Here is a 5,858-nt window from a genome sequence, read left to right on the forward strand (position 1 = left end):
TCGCGGCCCTCTCTGACGTCAGCGCGCCGCGGCGGGCCCCGCCCCTTGGCCGTCGCCGGCAACGCCCTTGTTGGGGCGGCGGTGTGCCAGCGTTTCCGGGCCGGTGAGTCCGACCCGGGACTCGCGGGCTGCTTGAACACCGCGGCAGGGCAGCGGCCTGCGTCTCCGCTTGTCGGTGAGGGGAACACAGAACTTCGCGAGGGAATACAAATGCTTTTGTTTTTTCTTTCTGTTTTTAACTAGAAGCAGTAGTTGTTAAATCTTGAAAAACCGGGACCTTAACTGGAAGAAAAATAAGAACTTGAGCTATCTGCTCATTGGTTGCTTACTTTTGCTTCGAATCACACACACTCAATGTCAGAAGGGAACTTAGACATTTCTAAGCTAAGGTTAGCCCTTAGTTGGAAATACAGGAAACTTGATGCACATGGAACATTCACCAAAATCACGCATCCACTGAGCCATAGAGAAAGCTCCAACACATTTAAAACACTGAAACCATTCAGAGTGTGTTCCCTGACTCACTATGTACAGGAATTCTCATTTCCTAGTGGAGGAAATTCATGCCCGAGAGTGCCTGCCACTCTCATAGAGCCCTTCTGGGACCACGTGACATTACTTTGTGACCACTGCTGATTCAGAGATGGATCAGTGGCTCATGAGGTGTCCTGACATGAATTTCCATACAAGACCAGTGGTAATTAGCTTAACCAATTAATTTCTTTCTGCGGAGTGTGACTTGGAGGTGTGGAAAGAGAACCTGTAGCCTGGTACTTGAAACAGAAGCAGAAAGATGCCCAGAGATAATCAGAGACAGAGGAAGTAGCTGAGTTATGATAATGGTGGGACACTGGAGTAAAGAACTGAGAATGGCGGCTGCTTTGACTGTCAAGAATATGCCCGTGAAACCTGTTGACTTCTGGGCTGGCTTAAATAATTTACAACCCATTTCAGTCCTCTCTAGTTCATTTCTGCTTAATTTTTAAAGTAAGCACTCTTTAACACTTGGCCCCGTTTATGAAGTGAATGGATAAATATGAAAAGATAGAGCAACAATCCATGTTTGAATCCTAGAGAGACAAAGAGGTCTGTTAGTAAAAAATTGAAGGAGCTCTTCCACTCAGGTCTATAAGACAATGGAAGTGGATGCAATACCGCTTTGGGCGCCTCTACCAGATGATACAGCACAAAGGGGAGAGGGCACAGTGCCCCACAGACAACCATGGAATTTTGGCCCTTGGAGGGCTCTGGCTATTTAGTCATGATGCTTGACGGATGACTTCAGTGGCATGGTTGGTGGAGGAATGACACCTGCTGGGGCCTCCAGCACCTGGTGATAGGTGGGGAATAAACAGCTGCATCTGGCAGGAGACCTCAATGCCCCTTTTTATATTTTAGTTTCTTTTAAATTTTATTATTTATTTATTTTTAATCCTCAGCTGAGGACACTTTTTTTCATTGCTTTTAGAGAGATAGGAAGGCAGAGAGAAACATTGAAGTGAGAAAGAAGCATTGACATTGGTTGCCTCTTGTCCACTTCCAGACCAGGGATCACACCTGCAACCTAGTTATGTGGCCTGACCTGGAATCAAACCTTTTGATTATGGCATGAGGTTCCTACCAACTGAGCCACACCAGCCAAGACCTCAATGTCCTTTTGGTGACAGGATGGGGAGCTGGATCACCCAGTAAGACATAGGGGAAAATAGCAGCACCCCATCATGAGCACGTGTGAGACACATCTTGGGATTTAGAGACACTTGCAGTGGTGGGGAGCAGGGCAGGGAGGGAGTCCTCCAAGGACCTGGAACTCCTGCATTCTCACATGGGCCCAAGATCCAGGAAACTGAATTTTCACTGTTGCTATCTCCTACAGGCCAATGCAGTCTGGGAAAACTTGGACTGTGCCTTGTTTTATAGGATAATTCCAGTGAGCTGGAATGGAGAGACATGGGGGCTGCATGGAGCATTTGGGTGAGTGAGCTATTTTTGTCCTTTTTCCCTCTTCTTCCTTCCCATCCTCCCTCCTTCCCTCCCTCCCTCCCTCCCTCCCTCCCTTATTTCTTGTATATTCTTTTTGCATTTTTTGCAACTCCAAAAGTGTTGGAGTGAGATTCTCAAGTATTGGAATGGCCACACTGGAAATTTGTGAGCTCTGACTATATGCCACACATTTTCCTAGACACTAAGACAACAAACATGAATAAGACATCTTTTAGATAGCCATCTTGGCCAATCTCAGCAGCGTTGACATTTTGACCACTCCCTTCACTAAACTCTCTTTTCTGGACTTTTTAACTTATAAAAGTTACCCTCTTTTGTTTCTGATGGTTCTGAAATCCAAGTGTTCGTTTCTTGCCATAGTAGTTTTAGACTGCCCATTTTTAAAAGTCCCATATATCTTTCTTTTAAATGTACATATTCTCCTAATTCTGTCCTTGCTTATAATTTACATGTGAAAGAAGTCATAGAGCGTCATAGTCTGGGTTCTGATGTTTGCAGAATCCCTATGCAGTTCCATGTGTCACTCTGGCCTCTGTGTTTTCTGCAAATTGGCAACAGGATTCAGAGGCTTGATCAGACCCCTTGATCCGGAGACCTGGTCCCTTTGGAGAGATTATTGGTCAGTCTTTCACCTGGAGGCACATAATGTCTGATTTTTGTTCTTCTTGATGTTACGTGCTATTCATGTTCAATGGCTAGATCCATTAATTCACTGTGGCTGCAAAACGGTGATAGTAAAAGTCTTCCATTTGTTCCATATGTTATCTGGAATAATTTTCACAAGGAGATACTCCTTATCTAATACTCGATTACTCAGTGGCACAGTTCATATAGAAAAGAAAGATATATGCTTGATTCTTTCACTTTATTTATCTAGGTTTCAAGATAGCAAGTTGGTATTCTGTTATCTTCGTGAGATAACAAACCCAATTAAAAATTACTTAGAACTCATGAATTTAAAGATATTTGATCATTTTCAAAACATTGTATTTCTTGTCTTCATTGATGCCCAAACTGTTTCATTTTTGGACAATGGGAGCCTCTTCAAATTGGCTCCTGAGTTCTTAGGACCTGACCTTTGTAGTGTCTGGTAGCTTCTTTCTATCTGATGTGTCAAGATGTTCCTGGCTCATCGTGTGCACTTACTGCTCCATATTTGTAATTCTTCCCCCCCCCCCCCAAATCCCTTGTGGTAGGATGAATTGCAGGTAGGATGAATTGCAGCATTCAGAAGTATATGTTCGTGTAACTTTATTTGCAAATAGGCTCTTTGCTTAGGTAATTAAAAGATCTCCAGGTCCTCCTGGATTTAGTGTGGGCTCTGAATCCAATGACTGATGGTTTCCTTTTAAGAGAAAGGAGAGGAAGATTTAAAACATGCAGGCACAGAAGAAGGCCATGTGAAAACAGAGGCAGAGATTGGAGGTATGCTACCACAAGCCACAGGACCCATGGAGCCTCCATAAACTGAAAGAGGCAAGGAAGGATTCTCCCCCAAAAATTCAGAGTGAGAGTGGCCTGCCCTGCAGATTTCTGACTCTCAGAACTCAGAGAATAAGCTACCAAGTTGGTGGCAATCCTAGGCAACCAATACAGATTTTGGTTTTGTGAAGGGGATACTGCAGTAATGAAAGCTAAAAATATGGGAAGTGGCTTTGGAATTGGGTGATGGATAGAGGCTAGAACAATGTTGAGGCAAAATGATAGAAAAAGAAGCCTAGATTTCCTTGAGGAGAGGGTTGGTAGAAATCTGGATGTTAACCGCATTCTGATGAGAGCCTAAGAGGAAGTGAAGAGTGTAGTAGAGAAAGCTGTCATTTTAGAGAATGAATCTGTATGCATGTATGTACATTCATATACACAAATAGTCATGAACAGAATCTTAGTAGAATGTAAAAGGCTCTTGTGGTGAGATCCCAGAAGGAAATGAGGGACATCGTGATAGTAGACAGAGGAAAGGCAATCCTTGTTATGAGGATTCTACCACTTGTTATAAAGTGGTAGAAAACTTGGCTGAATTGTGTTCTAGTGTTGGGTGTAAGCAGAACTTACAAGGGATGAACTTGGGTGTTTAGCTCAGGAGATTCCTAAGGAAAGTGTAGAAGGAGGAGCCTGGTTTCTCCTTGCTGCTTTTAGTAAAATGTGCAGGAAAGAAGTAAATGGGAGGAAGAAATTGTTAAGAAAAAACATAAGCACTTGGTGAATTGGGAGGTTCTCCCACTATCCAGATCACAAAGAATGCTAAAATTGGGAAGTTTATTGCCAGAAAACTATGGTCTAGAGAGGAGGATCAAGGATGTGGCTTAAGAGATTAGGGATTTACGGGTTTACTCAAACAGCTCTGCAGAAGACTGGAATAACAATGGCGCTATCCAGGAAAGATCTGTGGAGGACCCTCTGGGGTGATGGAGTAGACCTCCGTAACATACACAGGAGGCCCACAAGGTATTTGAGAATGCTGTATTACTAGAAACATGACAGCTTGGACTAAAGGGGACAGAGAGAGTTCAAAATGAAGGAAGGCTTTTTGGCAATTCTGTAGGTGGGGAACTGGCTGATACTTGGTTACTTGGTTGCAAACATGTGTTACCATTTAAGAAAAAGGATGAATGTCTCCAAGTGGCAGAGGTGGGCAGAGTCTTGTCCTAGGGCCAGAGGGCAGAGCACTGGGCCATGGAAGATTATTTTCAGGCCTTGAAACCCAACGACATTTGTCCTGCTGGATTTGGAACTTGCTTGGACTGGTGGTTCTCTGGTTTCCTCCAATGTCTCTTTTGCAAAGGGAATGTCTGCCCTGTGCTTGTCCAACCACTGTGTTTGGAAACAGGTGACTTGTTTTCTCGTTTCACAGGTCTACAGATAGAGAAGAATTTTGTCACAAAATGGATCCTCTCCAGAGGATGTCTCACCCTGACCGGATTTAGGTGAGATTTGGGACTGTGAGCTGATGACATTTAGAGGAGATTTCAGAGTTGCTGCTATAATGGACTGAGACGTTTGGTAATGTTGTCATGGGTGAATGCATTTTGCATGATAGTTAGACATGAATTTTAGGGGGCCAGTGGTCGAAGAAGGTTTAGAAGGTTGAATGGTGGCCCCCTAATATATATTCTCCTGGAACCTGTGAATATGATTTACTTGGGAAAAAATGGTCCTTGCAGATTTAGTTAAGTAAAAGATTTCAAGATGAGTTTAGCCTGGATTGGGTGGGACCCTAAGTCTAATGATGTGTCCTTACTAAAGACAGATGAGAATAAGACAAACACACAGGCAAGGGCATGCGAAGACAGAGGCAGACCTTGGAGTTTTGCAGCTGGGAACCCAGGAGTGCTGGGAGACACCGGGAGCTTGGACGGGACAGGAATTCTCATCCCCCAGAGCTCTCAGAGGAAGCATGGCCCTGGTGACCTTCTGACTTCAGACTTCTCTCCTGCAGAACTCTGAGAAAATAAATCTGTGTTGTCTTAAGCCTCTAAGTCGGTGGTAATTTGTTCAGCCATTTTGGTTTTCTTTAACACAAAACGGTATTTCAAATCTACAATCTGGTTGCTAGGTATACTCATTGAAATATTTATATTTAAAGATTAGATGCTATGTGAGTTCATAGTGATATTTTCAATTAAAATTCAGTGCTATGGGGTTGTCACTGAGAATCCTGCTTATCAAGGATGCATGGATGATCTAATTATAACATCACATAATTACTTTTTAAATTAAATTTATTGGGGTGACATTGGTTAATAAGATTATATAGGTTTCAACTGTACATTTCTGTGATACATGGTATGTATTTTTTTATCCCACATTACACACACAGTATCAGATTACAGTTCTGATATCACCACCACCGATTA

At 43.1% G+C, this 5,858-nt stretch overlaps 1 long non-coding RNA gene across 1 annotated transcript; it reads left to right on the top strand.

Annotated features, from left to right (window-relative positions):
* Nucleotides 1–91: 91 nt before the first annotated feature.
* Nucleotides 92–5,487, top strand: LOC128625901 (uncharacterized). Its single transcript, XR_008389796.1, has 4 exons — nt 92–175; nt 1,877–1,974; nt 4,856–4,928; nt 5,248–5,487. It is a non-coding gene; the product is annotated as an uncharacterized LOC128625901 (long non-coding RNA).
* Nucleotides 5,488–5,858: the final 371 nt, after the last annotated feature.

Source organism: Artibeus jamaicensis, unplaced genomic scaffold, assembly GCF_021234435.1.
Source record: "Artibeus jamaicensis isolate MK-2021 breed Jamaican fruit bat unplaced genomic scaffold, CSHL_Jam_final scaffold_1031, whole genome shotgun sequence".
Taxonomy (NCBI): domain Eukaryota; kingdom Metazoa; phylum Chordata; class Mammalia; order Chiroptera; family Phyllostomidae; genus Artibeus; species Artibeus jamaicensis.